Source organism: Podarcis melisellensis (assembly GCF_964234715.1).
Source record: "Podarcis melisellensis genome assembly, chromosome: 1".
Classification (NCBI taxonomy): Eukaryota; Metazoa; Chordata; class Lepidosauria; order Squamata; family Lacertidae; genus Podarcis; species Podarcis melisellensis.
In genome coordinates this window covers 113,690,795-113,716,145 of record NC_138528.1, presented here as the reverse complement: position 1 = coordinate 113,716,145, position 25,351 = coordinate 113,690,795, and the positions used below count along the sequence as shown (strand labels likewise).

At 42.8% G+C, this 25,351-nt stretch overlaps 2 long non-coding RNA genes across 2 annotated transcripts; both read right to left on the bottom strand.

Annotated features, from left to right (window-relative positions):
- Positions 1-3,751: 3,751 nt before the first annotated feature.
- On the bottom strand, positions 3,752-25,351 carry LOC309363445. The gene is made up of 3 exons (XR_014165351.1): positions 25,033-25,351; positions 7,596-7,663; positions 3,752-7,407 (listed from the first exon to the last, which is right to left on the bottom strand). It is a non-coding gene; the product is annotated as an uncharacterized lncRNA (long non-coding RNA).
- On the bottom strand, positions 7,677-20,454 carry LOC309363727. The gene is made up of 3 exons (XR_014165553.1): positions 17,090-20,454; positions 8,596-9,358; positions 7,677-8,364 (listed from the first exon to the last, which is right to left on the bottom strand). It is a non-coding gene; the product is annotated as an uncharacterized lncRNA (long non-coding RNA).

The window sequence follows — 25,351 nt, the reverse complement described above, 5'->3', positions numbered from 1 at the left end:
TGTTTCCAAATGCTGCTTGTATTTATAAGTGTCCTCAGAGTCTCAGAGGATTTGCCCAAAATGTGTTATTCTCCAATAAGGAAAGAACAGTTAATGAATCTTTTCTTCTAGGGTGGAATTGTTTATGCCTGTTAATTTGTGGTCTCGTTTTCACACAGGCTTGGCTTTTTATTATTATTTTAGCTAGAGAATTCACTCTGTTTAAAAACTCATTTGGCACTAACAGGGACAGATATTTAATATGAAGCAGACCATAAACTTAGCCTGCACTCTGATGTGCTCTTACTAGGGAGTGAGCTCCATTTAGATCAGTAGGGGCTTACTTCTGAGTAGACAGATAAAGAGGATTGCACACTGTAAAAAGAAGAAAAGGGGGAGGTGAGATAATGGTTTCTATTTCTTCCGGCATAGTAGTTTACTCTGATATCAATGGAATCAGAATCACAGGAACTTCATTATACAAGCCGTCGTTTTGGCCTTGTTTCCAAACCACTTCCATTTGTTAATAGGAAAAGCTAGCCAAGACCGTCAAGGTTGAAAGGTACATTTGAAAGCCCAACACTTTCCTGATTATCTACCCTCTTTAATATATTCCATCTGAGGGGAAAATATTTTGACACTAGGAAAACTGGCCTAGAAAGAGCCTCCTCTCCCTTTTTCTCCCTCTTTCCCTTCTCCATCCATGTGCTTAGCTTAATTAGTTACTTTCTGGTTTGCTGTCAAATCCAAACTGGTTTGTATGGGAATCACAAACTATCAGGTAATGTTCAACTAATTATTTTCCTCAGAGGATATTTATTGAAATGAATGGACCTAACTGGATCATGTTGATTAATTCCAATGTGAAACTTAGTTCCAGACCACCCATCGTTTCCTGGGTCAAATGCAATGGCACACCATGGTTTGTACAAAGCCACAAAATAAATTATTCCTCTAAGTGTGTAAGGGAAGAAAAAGAGACACCAAATCGCAAGGCTCTTTCTAGGTTTCCCCCCTCTCATAGCTCAAAATGATGTTTTGGCATTTTGTCTGAACTGTACTAATAAGTGCATGATTTGTGTGTGAATTTGTGGCATGCATGTATACCAGCACGAAGTCTGCCACTCTTCTTGTCAGCAACAACTGTTCATTCCTTTGCCACCTCAAGGTGGGACTGGAATGCGCACGACATAGAAGTGTCCTTTACCTTTTGGAAGCTTTATGTGCATAATGTGGTAGCCAGACTTTAGGTGGTGGGGACTGTCATTATCCATGATCCATTCAGTATACCTGAAGGAGCGTCTCCACCCCCATCGTTCAGCCTGAGGTCCAGCTCTGATGGTCTTCTGGTGGTTCCCTCACTGCGAGAAGTGAGGTTACAGGGGACCAGACAGAGGGCCTTCTCTGTAGTGCCGCCTGCCCTGTGGAACGCCCTCCCTTCAGATGTCAAGGAAATAAACAACTATCTGACTTTTAGAAGACATCTGAAGGCAGCCCTGTTTAGGGAAGTTTTTAATGTTTGATGTTTTATTGTGTTTTTAATATTCTGTTGGGAGCTGCCCAGACTGGCTGGAGAAACCCAGCCAGATGGGTGGGGTATAAATTATTATTATTATTATTATTATTATTATTATTATTATTATTATTATTAATTTGCCTGCTCAATGTTGTCCTCTGGTCACTATTCACATCAAGCCCTTTGTCCCAACATATCACATGTTGGACTCCAAGAGTTTACAGCTCTTCCTTCTTAGGATTATTAATATTTAAAGTGGACTTGGACCAGGCAGCCCTTCAAGGCCAGGAATTTCCTTTGTAAAATAGGATGCATGGGCTCCCTTGCATAAGATCAATCAGAACAAGACAGTCCATGCTCGGAGGCTTGGGATACCATCCAAAACAGGCTGATGGGGAGAGGGGATGTTTGATTGCACCAATCTCTGCCTGTGCAATGTTACCTGTGCAAAGACCTGCACCAATCTCTACCTGTGCAATGTTACCGGCGTCACTCCACTGGCATGGACTCTCCATTCAGTCCTCTGAACAGGTGAGCAGGTAGAAGTGCCCATGGGAGGTTCACTGCCAGGAGCAGCCCACAAAATGTCAGATAGGGAGGGGTTGCATGACCCTGGATCCACTGGATCCCAGGCCAGTCACACTTGACAGCCCTGGGGCCCAGTTGGTTGCTGGGCCAGCTCCCTCCTGGTGCAACCATTAGCCGGCCCCCACTTTCTGTCCCCCCCGGCATGAGTGGCAGGTCTGCGGATGTGGTGGCATTTCCACTGCTCTGTTAACCGCTGCTTCCCAGCCGGGGTTTAGATCACAGTGCCACAGTCTAATAGACATGGCACAAAAGGAAGGAGGGAAGAGGAGGGAAGTGGAAACAAGCAAACATGGGCTTAGATACATAGTAGTATAATGAGCAGCTGGAATAAAAGCAGGTGCAGGAATGGAGCTGATCTCTACAGAATAGCCTTGATTCTCCCTCTGCTGCAGCCTGATGAATTATAGCCTCCTTCATTAAGTGTGAATTTGGAGTAGCAACCAGGTTGAAAGCATGGGCCATGCCAAGAGATTTCCTCCACTCATGTCTCACCTGACTGCCAAAGTAGATGAGATGATGGAGACCCATTGCCAGATTTATGGGTACCTGTTTGTTCTTTCTAGATTATCATCTGCACCTGGCTATAGTATGATCTATGGGCAGCTTTAAATTTCAGCTCAATCACCAACCATCTCAATGTCCTCAGGCAAGTCAGCATGTTACAGCTTCAGCCCTTGCAATATAAGAAGACGACTTACAAGATAATTATTAGGATTATTGAAACGAGGTACATGAAGTAATTGAGTATGTAGGGTAGGGAAAGCAGTAAAATATGCTTATCAATGTCAGCAATGTTCTTATTATTCATGAGCATGATTCAGAAATCATGCACATGTAAATGTAATGTTGTTCAACCTATATAAATTGATTAAAACCTGAACCACAATGCTTTTTGCAATGACCATAAGGCATTTTCATTTGGGTTCACTAACCTGTTCTAACCAAGGCCCAAACATTCACAAGGATCGTTTTGAAGATCAGGTATATTTTAAATAAATTCAAATTATTATTATTATTATTACAGCTGTAAGTTTCGTGCTTGACCCACATAGAAAAAAAAGTTGCACATTATTCTGTTAGCAGGTTTCCATTTCTTTAATGTTTCTTTTGCAATTTATTTGTGTTATTTATGTAATTTATGTAAATGTACCAATGTTTTTCTTTATTTTATATATTTTATAATACCTGCTTTCAGCTGCCTTGAATGATGAAACATTTAGGTACTTTTGGATCAATAAGTCCTATGCGGCATGCCTTTTTAGTGAAAATGCTAGGTCAACTAGTCACCCATGGCTGTGCTTCTACCATCTCACAACCCAGATTGAAGCCCAGATTTTGAGTAGGCATTAGAGATGGAGCAGTGAGCTGCTTTGCCCTTAAATACCTAAGCATATCTTCAAACAATATACTATGGGTGGAAATGCATGAATATATCCCCATCATTTCTTTCCAATAGCAGCAATGGGAGACCCATTCTGTTTTGATACTATGGCAAAGGAGGGAGGTCCAGCTTTCATGGCTCTTCCCAGCAGAGATTTCCCTCAGTAAAAACTTATAGGCCATTTCACAAGAAACTGGAAAATACCACAAGTGTTTTGTATAGTATTTTAAATGAAGCATGGGTTTTCCAAAACCACCTTTTTTTTCATCCACACTATAATACACTTAATACACATAACTGAACAAACAGTGGTATGATGCTGCTTTAAAGGTAAAGGTTAAAAAAGGTAAAGGACCCCTGGACAGTTAAGTCCAGTCAAAGGCGACTATGGGGGTTGTGGCGCTCATCTTGCTTTCAGGCTGAGGGAGCCGGCGTTTGTCCACAGACAGCTTTCCAGGTCATGTGACCAGCATGACTAAATCGCTTCTGGCGCAACACAACACTATGATGGAAGCCAGAGCACACGGAAATGCCATTTACCTTCCCACCACAGCGGTACCTATTTATCTACTTGCACTGGTGTACTTTTGAACTGCTAGGTTGGCAGAGCTGGGACAGAGCAACAGGAGCTCACTCTGTCGCGGGGATTTGAACCGCCAACCTTCCGATCGGCAAGCCCAAGAGGCTCAGTGGTTTAGACCACAGTGCCACCTGCTTCCCTGCTTTAAAGGTATAGTGCAGATGGCTACTAGGTCAAGGTGTGTATGACAGGCCACAACCATCGCTCTACTGCTCCCTGTCTCCTATGCATCTGCTGCCTGAAGCAGACACCCCAGTCTGCCTAATGGTTTAGCCAGACCTGCAGCCATGAGTTTACTTTAGGCACACCATGTTGCTAGGTCACAAAGTACTCTTTGGGAATATATTGTATTTAATTATGGGGTATCAGAGATTTTAGAGGGCTAACTAGGCTGAGATAGTAGGCTTGTTGGTTTTTGAATGTCTGATGCAATTTTTCAATTTCGTTGTTCTGTATGGGACAATGACAATAATGATTATCGTATCGTATCGTATCATCGTATAAAGCACATCCTTGGGGATCCTGCCATCTTCCATTCTGTGTGCATGACTGAGCCAGTGGAGACGTCACTGAGACAGGAGTGTGAACATACTGGGAATGTGGGTTTGGGAAGAGCACATCATTGTGTGAGACTGTCCTGCCATGTGATGCCCAAAATCTACCTGATACAGCACATATGGAAATCATTAAGACATTGATCCTGGTGAGTGTAAACTGCCCATGACTCACTTTTGTAAAGCAGAGTGCTCAACACGCAGGTCTGGTAGACCTTCATCTTGGTATTTGTTGTTAGCATCACATTCTCCCATTCCCTTTTGGAGAGGCCAGCCATTACCAATACGCTTGTCCAGCTCAGCACCGATGGAGAAGATGCTGGTTATGGTGGAGCCCAGGTAGACAAAACCGTCTACCACCAGTGCTGATGTGCGGAGTGCTGATAGTGTCCTGACCTAGGATGTTTGTCTTTGTCAGGCTGATGGTGAAGCCGAACTCCATGGAGGCTTGGGCAAAGCAGTTCATGTGTCTATAGAGCTTCCCTGGAGTGCACTGTCAAGTCTGTGTCATCTGCAAACAATATCTCCCAGATAAGAACCCACTGCATTTTTGTCTTGGCATGGAGACATGCCAGATTGAACAGGTCCCTGTTGTTCCTTGAATGAAAGTGCACCCCACCCTCAGTCGAGCTGAAGGCATATGAGAGCAACAGGGAGAAGAATAGGCCGAAGAGAGTTGGGGCCTACTTTTAGCAAAAAGTAATGTACTTGTTTTGAGTATGTAGTGCTGTTCTCTATTAACAGATAAAAGCCAATAGATATATGCTTCTCATCTTCAGTGGGTGGAAAGACAGAATCTGGGCTTTGTGAGGGTGGATCTGAGGCATGGGAAACCACTGGCAGTACCAAGAAAAGTTTCTATGAAATGGCCTGGAGCTCAGATGAATTAAAAGCAGTTATTAGCATCCACACCCTGCACTCTATTGAGACTGATCAAACCAGAGCACCAAAGAAGAAAAATGTGAAAATAGCTTGTTCGCAAAGCGACTGATGAGAAGATTAAAGTGGTTATTTGAGCACTTTGTGACAGGCACCCCTGCAGGAACTAACCTAATGAAAAGAGGCACCAGATATCAGACATACGACAGATAACAGAAACTCACTGTAATCTGTAATCTAGAGTAATAAACGATCTGCAGCTACATCAAGATGGGTGAATGTGGTGGTTTTGGTTCAGTTCTCCACATCAATTTGTGATTTTATTTTTTTAAGTCCAGCAATTTCCTCTTAATATGCCTCCTTTTTTTTGGTATGCATTATGTACCCCTAACGTACATACAGTATTTTTCATTAATATATGCAGCTATATGTACGCATCACCACAGTGTGTTCTCTTTTGTACACATTGCCTGGCTGAAGAACTGCATTGCAAAATTCAGAGAATGCGAATTTTAAAAGGTGGTGTTTCGATTCACCTGTTGAATTAGGTAAGTTTGCCTTTAAATGTGAACTGAATAGAATTTCTCCTCCATCCAAACATCTACATGACCAAGCTGAATTCAGCGTAATACAGACCATTGCTCAGCAACAAAAGTTACTGGGTGAATTTGTGTCAGTCAGTAACTCTCAGCTTGGCCTACACACAGCATTGTTGTGTGGACAGGCCAAGCTCTTGAGGTAAAATAAATGCCATAAGCAGTGCTATTTTTTTTTCTAGAAAAAGATGTGCCAGAGCTGACCATGAACACTTCTCCCTTGTTCTCTTAGAATGGCAATTGCGCCCACCTGAGAGGTGCTGAAATTGAGCTCCGCTGAAAAAAAATAGCCTTGGTCATAAATTACTGTATTTCATCAAATAGGGTGCATGTCATTCAGTGTTCCCAAAACTACCACTCCAGATTTCTGGGAGTGATGCACAAAGGGATTGAGCATTAAAAGTGAACTGGTGAGACGGCAATATACCGTAGATATACCCTCAGTTTCATCTTCTCCAGCTACTCCTTCGGTTTCAGTTGAAAAGTTGGGGCATTTCCCACAATCAGAGGAGAGGGCCCTGTCCTGGTGCAAACCTTCTTGAAGAAGAACAGGAAGAAGGCAGCAGCAGGTGGAAAGTAGCTCCATTTCCCTCTTACATTTTGGCCTAGACTGCCTTCTGGCCGGGTTGCCATGTGTGCCTTTAAATAAAGGAGAAGCCGATTGTGTGAAGTAACTCATCACTGCCCAGATGATTATATCCATACCTGACAGTTTTTCTAACATGGATGGAATAGCAAAATGGAAACCCCGCTTCGTACAAATGCTCATGTAGCTTTTGTCCTTGACAACAAGGATGACGTAAGAGTGGAGATCCCTCAACTCCATAAGCTCAGAACCCCTTTGTTCTACTGGGCCATCCTCTTCTTTCAACTACAAAGGGAGCAAAATTCCTGCTGTTCCCCCCCCCCCCAATCTGCAGCCTGTCCATTTATTTCCCCTAACAAAATCCCTCGTATTTCATATTTGACTGGCTCTCTTAAGGGGACTAGTGGATCCCTCACCCTTGTGAAATGTCCACTTAATTAACTAAAATTGTTCTCATAGATCAGCGCTCCCCTCCTTGCGTTTCCCTCACTTTTCATGGCTGAATTGGCCTGGCCATAGCAAGATCAGTTGAAAGAACATAAATTATACTTGCAAACTAAATGCTGCAATATTTTTTCCGTCTTGTGAGTCACTTGGGCAAGATGAAACGTCTTGGCATCGCTTTGTCCAAACCACGCAGAGTTAGTCATCACAAAGTATGTCAAGTGAGCCACCTGGCAAACTGCAGGCCAGCACAGATTATGGACCTAAAAAATGGAACACAGCAAAAGAGGCTCCAAAATATTGCCTGTGTGTGTGTGTGTGTGTGTGTGTGTGTGTGATCCAAAATACTGTGAGCTACAAACACCACACCACACTGATACTTATCAAAATGAAGGTGCAATGGCCTTTAAAAGCATCCATCCCCCCCCATGACATCCCAATATTATTAATTTCACCATGGAATTTATTCCAGTTCAGCTCTTTAAACCTTACCAGGTGATCCCATCAGATGACCTTCTCTGCCAGCTGGTCCAATCGGACAAGGATCCCAATTGCAGGAGCTGTTGGTGAAATAACTATGCAGTTCACCCTGGGATAAGTCAGGTGTGTATTTGGCTTGGGCAGAAGAAAGCTCAACCGAACCAGTTAAGGAAGGTTGAGTAGTAGTGGAGCTATTGCTCCCAAACACATTTCATCCTGGCTGGCTGAAGGTGGCAGAGCTTCAGATACTGTGGTGGATACACTGCGCCATGTCTTCCTAGGCCCTGATTAAAGGTTGCTCTGTTACTCACACGTAAATGTGTGCAGAACTGCAGCCTTATGGAGAAAACAAGGCAACTCAATTCAATTATCAGGTCACTGCTAGATGTTGTTGCAGCCCTGTATAGGGAAGCTTTTTAAGGTTTAATGTTTTGTCATGTTTTTATATATGTGGAAACCATCCAGAGTGGCTGGGGCAACCCAGTCAGATGGGCGGGGTACAAAGTTGTTGTTGTTGTTGTTGTTGTTACCAAGTGCAAAGCTACAAGTCTTGACTGGGGATGGAAGGATCGGTCAATTTCAGCTCTCTCCGTTTTTCATTTTTCCAATCTTAAATTCAGTTCTCTGTGCATTTTGCAACGGTTTGTGGTGTGTGTTTTTTGGGGGGGGAGGGGGAAGAATACTAATGAAACTTCGCCAGTATTTTAGTGCAAATTTCTCCCAATAAACACATTTTAATATGCAGTTTTGACCAAGGAACACATTTTTGCTAGCAATTTCCCTATACTTAACCTTGGGTTAAGTACTTAATTTGTTCTGGAGGTTCGTTCTTAACCTGAAACTGTTCTTAACCTGAAGCACCACTTTAGCTCATGGGGGCTTCCGCTTCTGCTGCCCCGCGATTTCTGTTCTCATCCTGAAGCAAAGTTCTTAACCTGAGGTACTATTTCTGGGTTAGCGGAGTCTGTAACCTGAAGCATATATAACCTGAAGCGTATGTAACCTGAGGTACCACTGTATATGATCATTTCCCCCCTGTGTTGCTTTTATTCACAATTCCCCCTAATATATGCATTTCTGTAAACATAGCGTGGCAAACTGCTTAGCAAAATTCAGATACATGGAAATTTGGGGAGATTGCTGTGTTTTGTTCATATGCTGTTTCAGAAAGTGCAAAGTTGATAGATTCAGCTTCAACCTGAGCTGAATCCCTCCCCCCCCCCCCCCGCAGACCCCTAGTCTTGACTCCCAGGTTCCGCTACTGACTTGGCATGACATTGAGAAAGGTCACCCATGAGCTTCAATTTTAACCATCTCTGAACTGTTGTGATGTCACAAATATGTCACGAAGATTAATGAATGTTTCCAAAGCAATCTTTGACATTGTTGAACTAAAATTCAAGATACTTCACGGGAGTTCAGATTCCCCTTGACCTCTTTCCAATTTTCTGGAGGCTGCGCTTAGTTGAAAACTCAGAATCTGCCAGGTTGAGAGCACATTTATTTTTTACTGCAAATTTGCAAGTTCATCAGGTACCAAATGGACCCCTCAATTAAAGTCTGGCTAATGAAGTGTTGGGGATTCCAGGCCATGTAGAAATTCACTTGAGGATGACTCAAACAATCAACTTTTACTAGTTTCTAGCTTCTTTCGCTGACTGGACCGTCATCAGTCAGATGATCCTAAATGCAGTGATCGATTTAAAATTAGCTCCCGCCCAATTGTTCCTGCCAAGCAGGGCACTTATGCTCCCTTTTCCTTTTGAATTAAACAGCTATAAACCTATAAAATAAAATGAGTTTTATTTATTAAAAATCAGCTCTAAAACCCTACTTTATTAATTTATACTGCAGCCTACTACACGTACAGCTGATCTCGCTATAACATGTATCTGTTTTTAAAAGCTATTCAGGGTTTTTTAAATAAACATTTCCGGACATCATAAGCAATGAAGTGAAATGCAGGTGTAAAGTATTTCAGGCTAAGAGTAAGTCCCATTGAACTACGTAGGGCATACCTCTGATATGATTGTGTTGCATATTTTGAAAGACCATACCTCAAATACGAGAGGTTGTCACATCAGTTTTAAGAAAACAGTTAAATAATTAAATTAAATAAGTGTCTGAACAAGGGCCCAGCCACCCATTTGAAATGAACAACTATATAACAGTTTGCATTTAAGTGAAGCAGTGCTACTATGCAAATATTAATGAAATGGTATTCAGTGATCTACAAAGGCACCAGATATATATTTAGGGTGAAATTTCTGCTCCATACAAACAAGTCATATTTGTTCTCAAATTGCCTATCACTAGATCAAAGAGGCCTTAAAATACAAACAAAAGTCACGTGGCAGAGGTTTTCATGGGCTGGTCAAGAGCCCACTTTGTCAGACACATTCATTGTTATCTTCAATAAGTACCGGTATATATAAACACACACACACACACAAACACACACACACCGCTATGAAGGGCAGCAGTAGCCCTGAGTCATTTTCCTGGAGTTCCCAAATGTACGCAGGATAAGAACAGGATGACATGTTCACAACAGCAGTCATTGTGACAAGACTGTCTTTCCAGCTGCACTAACTTAATTTAACACCTGCAGCGAGAAAGAAGACCAGAGTCCTGATTAAGTCTTAATTGAATAGAATCAAATTTGCCAAGAAATTCTAGTTCAGCAATTTCATGCTGCAGTCTCCTTTTGAAGCCTTTTCTTTTTTTGTCGTCGAGTAACTTTGAAGCCTGCAGCAGAGTGTCCTGAGAGACTGAAATATTCTCCCACCGGTTTCTAAATGAGGCCGTCCTTTATTTGTGGATAGAAACTGAACTGTTTCTACTAGGTAGAACCAAGTAGCCAAAGGACATGGTTAACAGGTGAAAGTGCATGTCATTTGTGAATTAGCCTGATGGAGAGGCCCTTCTTGCCTATGATGGAACCACAGCGATAAAAAGGGATGGAGGAATCGGTCAATTTTGGTTTATCCCTGCTTCCCAATTCTCTGCTGTTGTTTTTTGCCATATTTCTGTATCAGTTTGCTATTTCGTTTTTTTTTAAAGTCCTCAGGAAATTTCACCAGTATTTCAGTCAACATTTATAATAATATACACATTTTTGCATGCCACGTGGAATGCATTTTTGTATGTCATCTTAACAAATATATACATTTTAATGCACACCAAATATATGCATTTTTGTACATGTTTGGTTGGAGAACAGTATCACAAAAGAAAAGAAAAGAAAAGAAAACCCTATGCATCTTAAAGGTGAAGGCAGAAGATATTAAAAACACAATAAAGCATCAACATTAAAAACCTCCCTAAACAAGGTTGCCGTCAGATGTCTTCTAAAAGCCAGATAGTTGTTTATTTCCTTGACATCTGATGGGAGGGCGTTCCAGAGGGCGGGTGCCACTACCGAGAAGGCCCTCTGCCTGGTTCCCTGTAACCTTACTTCCCTCAGTGAGGGAACCGCCAGAAGGCCCTCGGTGCTGGACCTCAGTGTCCAGGCTGAACGATGTGGGTGGAGACGAATTGTAGAATTGGAAAGGACCTTGAGGGTCATCTGGTCCAAACCGCTGCAATGCAGGAGTCTTTTGCCCAACACAAGGCTTAAACCCACAAGATTTAGAGTTTCATGCTCTACTGATTATGCCATCCCAGATCTATCTGAAAATATGCCTACAGGCAAATCTAGTTAACTTGGACACTTTCATTGGGTGACTGGTGTGTATGGGTGTATAAAAGGCATGAAGTGAGGCAGGTGGCCAAAAGGGAGAGGGCCTTTTCACAGAATCATAGAAGTGTAGACTTGGAAGGGACCAAGAGGATCATCCTAGCAAGGCAGGAATATTTTGCCCAATGTGAGGCTCAAACTCACAACTCGGAGATTAAGTCTCACATGCTACTCGCTAAGCTATCCAGTGATGGCTCCTCCACTGTGGAACACCCTCTCCAGAGAAGCTCGCCTAGCACCTACATTGTGGTCTTCTCTGCTTTGGGTGAATAACTTTTAAATTCCCCCCCCTGGCTTTTCAGATTTATAAATGTGTTTGAATGCTTTTTTAGAATATGAGCACTACTAGAGTGGTACCTCGGGTTACATACGCTTCAGGTTACATACGTTTCAGGTTAGAGACTCCGCTAACCCAGAAATAGTACCTCAGGTTAAGAACTTTGCTTCAGGATGAGAACAGAAATCGCGTGGCGGCGGCAGCGGGAGGCCCCATAAGCTAAAGTGGTGCTTCAGGTTAAGAGCAGTTTCAGGTTAAGAGCGGACCTCTGGAACGAATTAAGTACTTAACCTGAGGTACCACTGTACTTTCTTGGTTGCTGTATTTTTATACTGTACTTTATTATTTATTTTTAGTATTTTAACTGTAATGCGTCAGCATAGTGCAAAGGAGATGGCCCCATCAGCAGAAGCAGTTTTGACTGCCTGATGAAGGAATCTCCTCTTTCCTTCCCCTGGGGAAGGAAAGCTTGCCTGACCCACACACACCAAAAAATTTTGCGGGAGGGGGGGGGGAGAGATGAGGGGGAAAGCCCAGTTCCACTACTGGAAGTCCTTGTGTGGGTATCTGCTAGTGGGACCACTTTGTTGAATTGTAAGTAAATACATTGTTAAATTTGATCTCTGGGAAGTAATAGGTTAAGTCAAATATATGTTCATTGCGCTGAAAATATATTTTAGACATTTCTAAAATATTACTTGCATTATATGAAAACTGGTTCCCTTAAGGCTTTGCAAGAATCGCTATCTTCATCATGATAAACTGTTCTTAGCCTGTGTCTATTCATAACAAGCAGGTGTTGCAGGGAAATGTCTCTTCGTGACAGTTTGATGTGGAACAGTATTGTTTCTTTGTGTAAGGCCTTTTAATGATAGACAAGAATAAATTGGCCTAGCACTGCTGATCTCCATCAAAACATTTATTTAAAGGTTGTAATGGAGCAATATATAAAAGTTATGACAATTTCAGTACTTTTTAAACTATGTAGTAATTATAAACTTATTTGCATGCTTGTTGCAACACGGTACTAGTCATATATCAGCACATACAGGTGTTAACCTGACAATGGCACCGTCATATATTATAATCGCACTGTTGATGCCTATTTTGAAACTCAAGGGGACTTGAGAGAACTGTGTAGAGGTGAGGGGAATTGTCTGTGACATAAAATTACCAAAATGAAAATGCTTTCAGGTCAGTTTTATTTTATATTAGTGACTTACTCACTAAATGATAATCTGCATCACAACCCAGTCAGATGGGTAGCATATAAATAAACTATTATTATTATTAGTTTATAATTTTCTAGGGCTCAATGAAAATGGCCCATAAGAGAGCTCCATGTTATCAATATCTTATACCCCTTTTAAATGTGTTTGTGAGGGGGTGGGTTTATTGGTTTATGAAGGTTTTTTGTACATGTTTTGATATTGTATTTTTATTTTGTGAACTGCCCTGGGATCCATGGAATTGAAGGGCAATGTACAAATTTAATAAAATTTAAAAAATAAATATTTGCGGGTAACGAAACAGTGCATACATGGGGAGGTGGCACATTTTTCGCAATATTCTTTAGAGGGTGTTTAACCCTCCAAAAACTCACCTGGTAATTTTTGGCTCAATGAGATCGGCTCAATGAGATTTTGGCTGAATGAGATTGTAATCATGTAAACACACCTAGCTGTGTAAAGTGCATATGCCACTCCAACTTAGGGTGCATGGACCATCAATCCGAAAACAGACCAGCAAGTTTTGTATATACACCAAATAATCTATTTTTGTCTGCATCCAGCCGAGATACTGAGGTCCAGTTCTGAGGATCTTCTGGCAGTTCCCTCGCTGCAAGAATCAAGCTTACAGGAAACCAGGCAGAGGGCCTTCTTTGTAGTGGCGCCCGCCCTGTGGAACACCCTCCCATCAGATGTCAAGGAAATAAACAACTATCTGACTTTTAGAAGACATCTGAAGGCAGCCCTGTTTGGGGAAGTTTTTAATGTTTGATCGTGTTTTTAATATTTTGTTGGGAGCCGCCCAGAGTGACTGGGGCAACCCAGTCAGATGGGCAGCATATACATAAATATTATTATTATTATTATTAGTAGTAGTAGTAGTCATAATAGTTAATGTGTATTGTGAATGGAAACAAAAGCATTGTGCACCATTAGTTGTGATACTTATTTTATGAAGATATTGCCTTACAACTGTCTTTCATTGCACAGGAATAGATCTGCATTAAAATTCATAGGCTACCTTGGTTTCTGCATTTACATGTTATTGGGGCAGGGATTAGAGTGTACATTCTGGTTTTGGCTTTGTGATCATATAAAGCTGCTGAAATGAAAAGGCATGATCTATGAATGAAAATGAATGGGATCATGGCCCCAAACCATTTACTCTTCAGGGATCATATTAAAAGTTACTTCCTCCTAAAGAAATAGGAGCTCATGGGAAAATATTGGAGTGCAATCAAGACAGAACTGGCAAAGGCTTTGATAATATGATCACTCACTTACTGTTTTATTGCGCTAAGAAGGAATCAGTAACATCTTAATTGATGTAGCCTTGCAGAGTTGCAGCAGAGCTTCTGTATCCGTTGTTACAAATATGAGGTATTTGCAAAGCCTGCCACAATGCTTAAGTGAATTTATGTGCTTAGGTTTCCTCAATGCTAAATTGAGAAAAGAGTTGGGGGCGGAACTTTTCAAGCATTGTCCTGGATTAACAGATGTTAGGTAAGGAAATGTGATGGTTCATAAAGAATATGCAATCAGAACAGAGGCCTGCAATAAAACGATGTACAGGAACCATTGATATACAGTCAAACCTCAGTTGTTGAATGTAATCTGTTCCAGAAGCAAATTTGGCTTCCGAAATGTTCAACAACCAAGGCGCAGCTTCCGATTGCTTGCAGGAGCTTCCTGCACTCAAGGAGAAGCCGCGTCGGACGTTCAGTTTCTGAAAAAAGTTCGAAAACCAGAGCATTTACTTCCAGGTTTTCGGGGTTCAGGAACCGAAATGCTCCAAAATGGAGGTGTTCGGGATCCGAGGATTGACTGTATTAGACATCGCAGAGGTATTACAACCCTTCCTGGCCACATCAGTCTATAAAGGGGTTCTCAGTGCATATAGATAATGGGCAGTATTTTAAAAATGTGCAGGAGGGATTTCTTCTGCTTGTACAATAGGTCTTTCCTCCCTTCTCCCCTTACACATGCCCCAAGACAGCTTCAGATCTGCTCCAAAAGGTCAGGGGAACCCTCAGAACAAATTTAAGAGGGTGTGGGAGGGAGGAGAGGGGGAAAATTTCAATTGAAGTCATTGTGCAAAGTGGTAATTAGCCATAGGTGGAAATAATAATAGCAACAACAACAACAACAACCCTAACCAACAACCCCAAGTACAGTGGTACCTCAGGTTAAGTACTTAATTCGTTCTGGAGGTCCGTTCTTAACCTGAAACTGTTCTTAACCCGAAGCACCACTTTAGCTTATGGGGCCTCCCGTTGCTGCTGCGCGATTTCTGTTCTCATCCTGAGGTAAAGTTGTTAACCTGAGGTAATATTTCTGGGTTAGCGGAGTCTGTAACCTGAAGCGTATGTAACCTGAGGTACCACTGTATAAAGTGATATAAAGGACAGAAATAATTTCAAAACACCAAATTCAGATTCACAAAAACTGAACACTTTTAATGGGGTGGGGGGGATACAGATAATGCACGTACATCACACACTTTGGAATTACCAACACGTTCTTCAGAATTGCATTGTGTCATACTGCCACTTTTAAAAAAACAAAACACCTACCCTAAATTCATAGGATTTTGCATTGAAATGAACTGCAAAATTCTGTTATTCTAACTCAGCCCATTCTATTTCCCCAAATGTACAATTGCTTCCTTGAATTGTGCTCCTTGCATTGTCTTGAAAAGGCATGATTTTTTTTTTTTAAATGGCTTTTCATTATGAAAGCCTCGTTCTTCTCGTTAGTTGCGCCCATGTGAATATATGGCTCCAGGCCTTCATTTCAGACTCTGTAGCTTAGACAGACTGTGCTCACAGGAGTTTGATATCTGCAGGCAGTGACTTGCAAATGGGGGATTACACAGCTGCAGAGAACATTCAAGCCGAAATCTCAAAAACACTCCAGAAGCAATGGCTGTGCATGGGAGCGCTAATGAGAGCTGTGCCAAAACCTGTCCTCCAATTTTTCAAAAGTTTTCTTCGCCCTGCGAAAGAGGCTTCCATTTTTTCCCTTATTTTTAGGAGGCCTTAGAATTTCATTAGCATTTTAATAGGGGCAGGGTTGATTTTATCTTATTGCTTCAAGGTGGCTGGGGGTGGCAGGCTTCTAACCCTCTTTCTGTTAAACATTTGTACAGCGCTCCGCAGCCTCCCCAGCTGCCCGACCTTCCTGATCTGAGGGTGGCGGGGAACCAATTGCAGGAGTTGCCAACACTGGGCTATAACTGAAGGGAGACCTGGAAGGCTGGCTACAAGGCATCTGAGATTGGTACACTGACAGATTTTACCTTGAGAAACCCCATAAAACTTTCTGTCCTTATTTTTTTAACGGGAAAAAAACTTTTAAAAACATCAACAACCAGCTCTCAGGTGCATTGACATGCATACTCTCTGAATTCTCACTGGAAAATCCCAGTAAAGGATGTAATGAGATTTTTCGCAAATGTCAGCACCCTGGGAGGCTGCAGAAGGTGCTTTGCAGAATAAAAGAAGTAGGAATTTTGGGGGGAGATCCTGACTGCCTTCCTTTTTTCCTACTTCGTATCGCTGCCTGTTTTATGCTAGAGCGGCATTTTAAAAATTGAATTAGCTGGCTTTTAGCTAGGCAGGAGAGTGAATTTTAGTATCTAATAGAGTCAATATCTGAGGCTTTACTGGGTATGGGGCACTCTTTGGTCACACAACATAGGTTTGGCTTGTGGGATCTTGGGAGTGTCCTTCTGGCTTGGCATGAGGTTCTGGCAGTGGTGTGCTTGTGAAGTTCGCATAGCCTTCCAGTCCTTGCTGTGGGGCTACAGGACGAGCCTGCAGACGTGCCCAGGAGCGGGGAGGGAGACGATCTCTCCTGCCTTAGGGAACTTACCTGCCCAGACTATATTTTGTTTCAGTTATTCTAGTTGATTACATTTTGAAGATCCTCTAAGCTGTTATGTTTTAAATAGATATAGCCCTCTTTTGTTTCACCAAGCGGTGGTTTCTGGAGTCTTCTTTGAAGCTCTGCTGGCAATGGATATATGTGTTACACAATGCTTGCCCCAGGTGCTCAGATGATATCGGATCCATTCTCTCAGTAATCATTACCACAGCCCTGTAAACTGAAACAGGATCATGACTCCCATAGCAAAGGGTTTGTTTGTATGGGAGAGTGGAGAATTTGGAAGGAGTGATGTGGAATGAATCTGGCTGAGACTGTGCTCATGGAAGCTGTCTCTCTATTTACACTGTGTGCTACTGTGGGGAGTGAGCATCACCTCGCTTACCTTAAAAACCATCAGCGTTTTTCAATCATGCTTGGCAACTACTTGAAACACCTCACAAGGTTTTGCATGTACGTGCCAGATATGATCGCAAAACCCAGATGGGAGATCCCCTCCCATCTGCTTGCCACATCCCCGATACGTCTTCATGAACGGGACTTTCCCTCAACCATCTAAGGGAGGAAACTGATGTACCTGCAGAGATCAATGTGTACATTTAGCACCTGAAAGGAAAACACTAGAGCTTTCAGCTGGCAGTCTGTGCATTCAATTGGCCATCCTCATCAAATGCCTTATATAGTCTGATCTATTTTTGAACCCCCCACCCCAAGTGCCCAACATATTTATCTCCTCCAACCTTTGTTTGATACCTTATTATTAGATAAAGTATGACCATGGTTAGGGGGACGCGGGTGGCGCTGTGGGTTAAACCACAGAGCCTAGGTAGGACTTGCCGATCAGAAGTTCAGTGGTTCAAATCCCTGCAACTGGGTGAGCTCCCGTTGCTCGGTCCCAGCTCCTGCCAACCTAGCAGTTCGAAAGCACGTCAAAGTGCAAGTAAGATAAATAGGTACCACCCCGGCGGGAAGGTAAACGGCGTTTCCGTGCGCTGCTCTGGTTCGCCAGAAGCGGCTTAGTCATGCTGGCCACATGACCCGGAAGCTGTACACCGGCTCCCTCGGCCAATAAAGCGAGATGAGCGCACAACCCCAGAATAGGCCACGAATGGACCTAATGGTCAGGGGTCCCTTTACCTTTAATGACCATGGTTATCTATGTTGGGGTAATTTCTAGAAAAGACTACTGAAACGCATGGTGTGTAACCTTCAAGTTACTTCAGAAATTGCATTAGGTCCAGACAGAGCTGCTGTCTAGGAAACAGCTGGATGAAACACTAGCTCTTAAAGTTTCAGGGGCTACCAGCCTGTCTCTGAGCACAATTAAAAGCGCTGCTTTTAGCCTTTAAGCCCTATATAGCTGGCTGGGATCCAGTCTGCCTACAAACACTCATATCTGCTCGAGTGTTAAGAGGATCTTCTCTAGAAGCCCCTCAACCCTTTTAAGATGAGGAGTGTCATGAGATGATTTGGCCACTAGACTGGACATAGTTGTATCTTGGTGGAATCAGGAGCATCCCAACTGCTCTCTTCTTTTAGATAAACATCCTTGCTGAGCTTCTTGGCTGGGGTGTCCTATAAGCCATGGATGGGCTGGACATAGTTTGTTGGTCCTCTTCTCCAGCCTGGTCCTGCCCAGATTCTTCACCACCTCCTCCTGTGCCCTACCACCTTCTTTCTGCAGAACAAGCACAATTCAGACCAAATTAAACACGCCTTCCATTATAATGCCCAGTTGAGGTTACTTTATCATGAACATTCTGCATCAGAATTAACGTGGGAACAACTGAAAAAATGTAGCCTCAATATGCATCCACCTGTGGAATGCCTTTTTTGGTCCTGTTTGCTGATATCCTGGAGTTGCCCGAGAATTAATCCCCTGGATGACTTTGTCAGAATGCTGGTATCTTCCAAAAATACCTGAAATACTACACATTTTCTAAATTATTATTTCTTTTCATGGGAAGATTTACAGCCTGCCTGTTGCTAACCGTCTGGTATGAATGTACACAGAAAGAATGCCCCAAACTGTATCAACTTGTACGATACCGCAATACAGTACTGTATGTTCAAAGACTTAATCCTTTATCTGTTTAAAAAAAACCACACACACAAGAGAGAAGAGAGGAGAGACTGTAAGCGGGTGCATGGATGGCAAAAGGTGTATTTGAAAATTCAATTCTTCTTCTTAATTGAGGTTAAATTAAAAATTAATTGAGGTTAAATTAAAAATTAAAAACCTAATTTCCAACCAACGAAGACATGGGAAAACCAAAGCACACAGGAACTAAGGTGGTGTGGGGGGGGGGATCCCACTGGTTTCACTGGAGGGAGCCAGACCTGAGCACTGCGCAGGAGACTACAGTAAGCCCGCAACTTGCGCTCATTTAACTTGTGTGCGTTCAGCTTTATGCATGTGGCAAAAAATTAAAAAGGGTGGAAAGCATTCCGGGGGAAATGATACTGGCAAGCCCACCTGCCAATGATTTTTTTTTACTATATGTGATTTGGTTTTAGGTATGATCCCCGGAACATAACCCCTGCATAAGTTGTGGGCCTACTGTTCTGGATCACAGCTCAAGCCAGCAAATTAGATGATTAAGAGCGTTGTAAATCTCACGTTTGTTAAGACCAGGATCCACAGAAGCTGCAATCCACTCACCTGGGAGTAAGTTCCATTGCATGCAATAGAGCTTACTTTTGAGTAGACATGGTTAGGATTGCACCATTTGTCCAGTCTACCCATGGTCAGTTCAATGCCTCTGGAAGCACACAGACAGGCTAGGAAGATGACAGACATATCTTAGGTTGTATCTTAGGTTCCATTTAGGTATCTTAGCTAATAGATGTTAACAAGGCTGTAGTGCTGCTGTTCAAGATTCTACCCAATTCCTTCACCAGTTGTTTTCTGCCCCCCAAAAGCATTCAGTATTCCGTGACAACTAAGCATGCTCAGACCTCATTGCATTGTTTTTTATTGTAGGTTGGTTGTTTTTTTCATAAAAGTTTCGGGTACTTTTGCAAACCTCGGGGTCTTCCAGAGTCTGCTGATACCTCCCTCTTGAGAGCTGATGGTGACCCTTTTGGCTACATAAGCAACAGCACTCAAAGGATTAGAAAGAGACTTCTCTGCAACCAATCAGATAGAAAGTCATTCCTTCACTGATTCAGAACTTGAATCAGATTTAGGCAACGCCAGTCTCTACCTTCATGTCCTTTTATGGATTAAGCAAATGGAATCCATTTAAAAAAAAAAAAGGAGCAGCAATCTGCAGGCTTTACATATAATTCCTGAAGCTTCTAAATTCCTAGAGCTACAAATAAACAATGGTGTATAATAATTAGTCTTTCATTTGGTTTAGCTGAGATCCACAATTTTGTTGGCTCAGTTCAACAACCTGTTAAACCGGTGTTCTATTAAACTGTTTGAGAACTGAGATCAAAGGGTTTAAAATCACATTAAATCCAAGCACTCCAGCTCTCAATCAGTACAATGCAAATAGTAAATCTAGAAGCATATAGGTCCTAACTAATTATAGAAGATTGACAGTACACACTTACCTGGAAGTAAAGGTCATTGAACTCAACAAAGTTTACTTCTGTACACAGGCTTGCACTGTAACTAATGGATTACATGTTTTAAAATGCTCTTCCTTCTGCAACTTTATAATTACCCTGGAGAAAAATGGCTTTGCAAACAACTAAAAATAAGTAGGAAAATAAGCTTTTATTATTATTATTATTATTATTATTATTATTATTATTATTATTATTATTCCAAAAGAAAAGGCGGTCTGAAGGTATGCCGTTGATGCTGTCTGTTCAGATGCCTTGGTTAAACTGCTATGATCTGGAAAGATACGAAGCAATTAAGTTACTGCAAAAATATATGAATGGGCTCTTCCAGATTCAAAAGGGAGGGAATGAAATTCTAAGGAGTCTTGTAAGAAGGAAAAGCACAATGCGCTGTAGATAATAGGCAAAAGTTGCTGTTTAGTGGAAACCTATTCTTGGGTTCCATGATCACTGCAGATGGTGACAGCAGTCATGAAATTAAAAGACGCCTGCTTCTTGGGAGAAAAGCAATGACAAACCTAGACAGCATCTTAAAAAGCAGAGGTATCACCTCGCCGACAAAGCTATGGTTTTCCCAATAGTGATGTATGGAAGTGAGAGCTGGACCATAAAGAAGGCTGGCCGCCGAAGAATAGTTGCTTTTGAATTATGGTGCTGGAGGAGAATCTTGAGAGTCCCATGGACTGCAAGAAGATCAGAAATCAGCCCTGAGTGTTCACTGGAACGACAGATCGTGAAGCTGAGGCTCCAATACTTTGGCCACCTCATGAGAAGAGAAGACTTCCTGGAAAAGACCCTAATGTTGGGAAAGATGGAGGGCACAAGGAGAAGGAGACGACAGAGGACAAGATGGTTGGGCAGTGTTCGCAAAGCTACCAACATGAGTTTGACCAAACTGCGGGAGGCAGTGGAAGACAGGAGTGCCTGGCGTGCTCTGGTCCATGGGGTCACGAAGAGTCGGACACGACTAAATGAATAAACAACAACAAAATTCCCCAGTGAAGGGTTGGAGATGTCACTCCCTACAGCACCATTTTCTTCCTCCTGTATTACATGTGCCTCTTTGTTCAGACCCTAACTAGATTTATATGGTCAATAGTATATTTAGATTTGTAACATGTTTGGTACATTTCCCAGTGCTGTTGAACAAAACAACAGTCTCTAGTAACAGGATTCAGAGACACTTTTCACTCTGCTACATATATCTTTCACCATTCCTCAAGATCAGTATTTCAGCTTCCTGCATTGTATCTTTCCACATTTGAACTGAGAATGTATTAGTGGTCTTTTGCCACTGACTCTGTTATTGTTTAAACTGGAGTTTTGCAGAGAAATTTGCTTAGGAAATCCACCGCATTGGGTAACCCAAACATCCTGCATATTAAAGAGAAATCCGTTCTCAGCTACGTGGAGGCCAAACTCTTCCCTCTGATACAAAACAAAGACATCTTGCATTGATGAATTGCATTTACAAGTGTAAGACGTCCCTTTGGCAAAAATGCAACTGCCATGTAGCTGATGTTAAACAATTTGTTTGAGGAACTTAAACAGTAACTCAAATCCAATAATTGTGCGTGGAACAGTTGTCAGTTCTAGGAAACTGAAAAAAAATTATAATAGTTTAAACTAAGTAATGCATCAGTATGCCAGTTTTCAAGCAGATTTCTTATCCACATTACTCCTGCTTTAATGGTTGGGTTTTTACTCAGTTTATAAAATAAATGCATTCATCTATCTTTGTCCTAAAGTTCTATATGTTTATGTAGAACTTTGTCAAAGTTCAGTGACTTTCCATGTCTGTAAGTCCCTAGGATTTTAGTGAGACTTCCTTTGATATAGTGTGTTTAGGACTGGAGTGTTAACTGTACTGTTCTACTGCTTCCAGTATAAATATTATTATAGGCAGTCAGTTACAGTTTGTAGTCTACTAAGTATGATATGAAAATAATGGCTTGAAATATCCATTATTTGGAATGCACTTTTACATAGAACAATATATTCAGTTACAGTGTCATAGGAAATAAGATTAGCCTTTTAAAATGTTTCCTTTTGAAAATAATCAAGCAGTCTTAGAATGTGATCTGTACCCCAGTCCTAGGTACAGTCACTTAGAAGTAAAGCATATTGGCTATTTCCTTTCCAAAAAACATTTTTGGATCAGGGCACTGGACATTAATTACTGGATACTGCCTTACTCTAAAGCAGTCCTGTCACAATTCAAGTACATGAATTGTGGCTTGCGAGTATGGCTATTAAACTCGTATTAATTTTTTTAAAAAATCAAGCTTATTCCTTATTCCATTCAATAAATATGTCCACAGCAGCATTGCTTCAATAAGGAGTGAGCAGAAAATGAGGCTTGACAAAAGATGTAATAAAAAATACAGAAGGTGTACTATTTACCAGAGCTCTAAAGTTCCAATCCTATGTAAATCTACTCAGAAGTAAGTCTCAGTTAGTTCCATCACACTACAGTAACTCTGTCCCAAGTAAGTTTCTATAGGAGTGGCAACTTACAATAATAATATAGAAAAAATAACACTTATGTGCATTAAAGTTATAATCCTATTCACATTTCCTTGGGACTGAACACCATTTAACTCAACAGGAGTAAATAGATGTCATATCTAGTTGCATATTGCTTAATGAAAGTCATTAAAAACCATGTCTGTATTATATGCTCTCCTCTTCCTTAACACTTGCTTATTTTTAACAAACTTGCACTCATGAAACAATGGAATTGGACACACGTTTTAAAAATCTATCCAGGCTAAATTAATTGTACAGAAGTAGCCTTCTCTGAAAATAGTTCCCTGTTTGCCTCCTTTTTCTTTAGGTGACTTCTGTTCCACACATGCTTGTCGAAACACAGCCTGGATCATTGCCTTTGGCTCAACAAATGTTCTCAGGCCACATCTCTTCTAAAAGAACAGCTTCATGCGTTTGCTTTCATGATGGCACACATTGATGGCTAAAAAAACCCCACAACTGAGTGCATTTGGAATGTCTGTTTAGCATGGTAAAGAACTATCTGCGTGCTATCGATGGGGCTTACTCCTAGAGAAAAGCACGTATAGGATTGCAGCCTAAAGGCTTTCCCTGGGTCGGTGTGGGCTTCGTGTTGCCTGGCCTTGAACATCACCCTCCTTCCATGAAAGGCAGACGGGAGTCCGCTGGCAATAGGAAGCTTCCTCTGTCCGTGCAGAAATGCGCATTCCTGCCTCTCCCCCATCCCCAGATATGTGGAGCGTCCTCGTGGGGACGCGCTCGCTTCCTTTCTGGCGAGAATTAAAGGGCAGAAAAGAGAAGGCAAGGACCCAACGAGCGAAAGGGATATCCTGCAAGAGACGAGCTGTCCCCTTGGGCGCTGCCTCCCCTCGGGGTTCCTGTTTGCCTGCGCCAGCGGCCTGCTCGGCAGGGCCTGGACGTGCCGCAGCTCCGCTCCGAGGTGCGGCGCGGGCGAGGCACACAATCGGAGGATATGCGGGCAGGAAGCGCCGCGGATCCCCGGGAGGCGCGCTCCTCTCGCCCCCGACGTGAAATGGGCACCTTTGGCCCAGCGCAGAAGAGGCAGGCGGGCAGGCAGGGCTCCGCGCGGATTTCCGACGGCTGCTTCCCTTTCGATGCGCTGCCAGGCTCGCAGGAGCCAACCCCCCCCCCCCCAAACTACCCGGAGATTTGGGGAACGGGCCAGAGCAATGGGGCGCGGGGTTAGTTATTATTACATCGAAGGGCTGTCGTCGTTCCCCACTCAGCCCCACTTGGAAACTGCAGTTGCGCCAGCTCGGTCCGTAGAGCGTGAGACACTTAATCGTGGGTGCGAGTCCCGCGCTGGGCAAAGAGGCCTGCCTTGCAGAGGGTTGGTCTAGATGACCCTGGAACCCCCTTCCAACTCTACAATTCTAGGATTCCTGGCGCGCAGGGCACCCCCCCCCCCGCTGCCCGTCCTTGACCCACAGTCCATTAAAGAAGGATTCCAATTCCTGATCGTGCAAAAGCAGAGGTGCGCGCGCGCACACACATTTTATTGTGTGCGCGTATATATGTATATGTAATATACAGTACTCATGTTTACGCACACTGTGTGTGTGTGTGTGTGTGTGTTTAGTTGCAGGCAAATCAGATCCCTATGGCTAAAGCTGCTATTTTATGCCCAGTTCTTTGGGAGGATTAGATAGGATTTGATTCTTCTTTCTTTTTTTAAAAAAGTTTCTTAACCGCCCTACATCGAAAAGATCCCAAAGCGGTCTACAAAACTGCGATCCCTTCAAACCAAGAAGCGACGTCAAACTGCAGCAAAACATTTGCTTCCCAGTAAACATGCATCAAATGAATAGGGCTTTGGAGTTCCTCCCCCCTCCCCACGCACCCCCCATCCACATTTGCGTGTTTACTCGGAAGTAAGGTCTGCCTTGAGGTGAGTGGGACTCCCTCCCAAACAAGTTGGCACGTGGCTGCGTTCAGTGGAGTTTTATTCCTCCCTCCCCAAAACGGTACATAGGATCTCATCTTAGTTTTCTCATCTGCACCGCAGCTTTCCTTGCCCTCGAGCCTATGCATGTATGGCAGGGAAGAAAACGGAGGGGGGAGCCTTCTTAGTCCCAAATTTTCTGTGGACAACCGCGGGGTGGGCTGGGGAAATGTATCACAAACTCCCTCTATGCCATCTTATTGGCCTCTCACCACTGTGCCCCACAACCCTCTTGCTGGATCAAAAGCAAACCGAAAGCATTCCAAACTTACTTGGGCTGGATTATCCTCGCTAGTGGTGCACTGAGTTTTAAGGAACGCCAAAGGATGGGTGCTGCTGCTTGAAGACCCCACCCCACCCCACCCCACCCACATTAAAAATCAGAGGATCATTGTGGGCTGCCTCCTCTCATTCTCTCTCTCTCTGCACCAGGAGTTCAAGTTGCGTGAGAAGCGTGGAAGCGTGTGGGGACTTGCTTGCCGCGCGCTTTTTCCCAGGAGGAAGAGGCTGTGCATATATTGCATTGTTTTCTGCACTTCATTCCCCCCCTTCTGTTTGCAAGGAACCGGGGCGGGGGAGAGACGAGAGGCA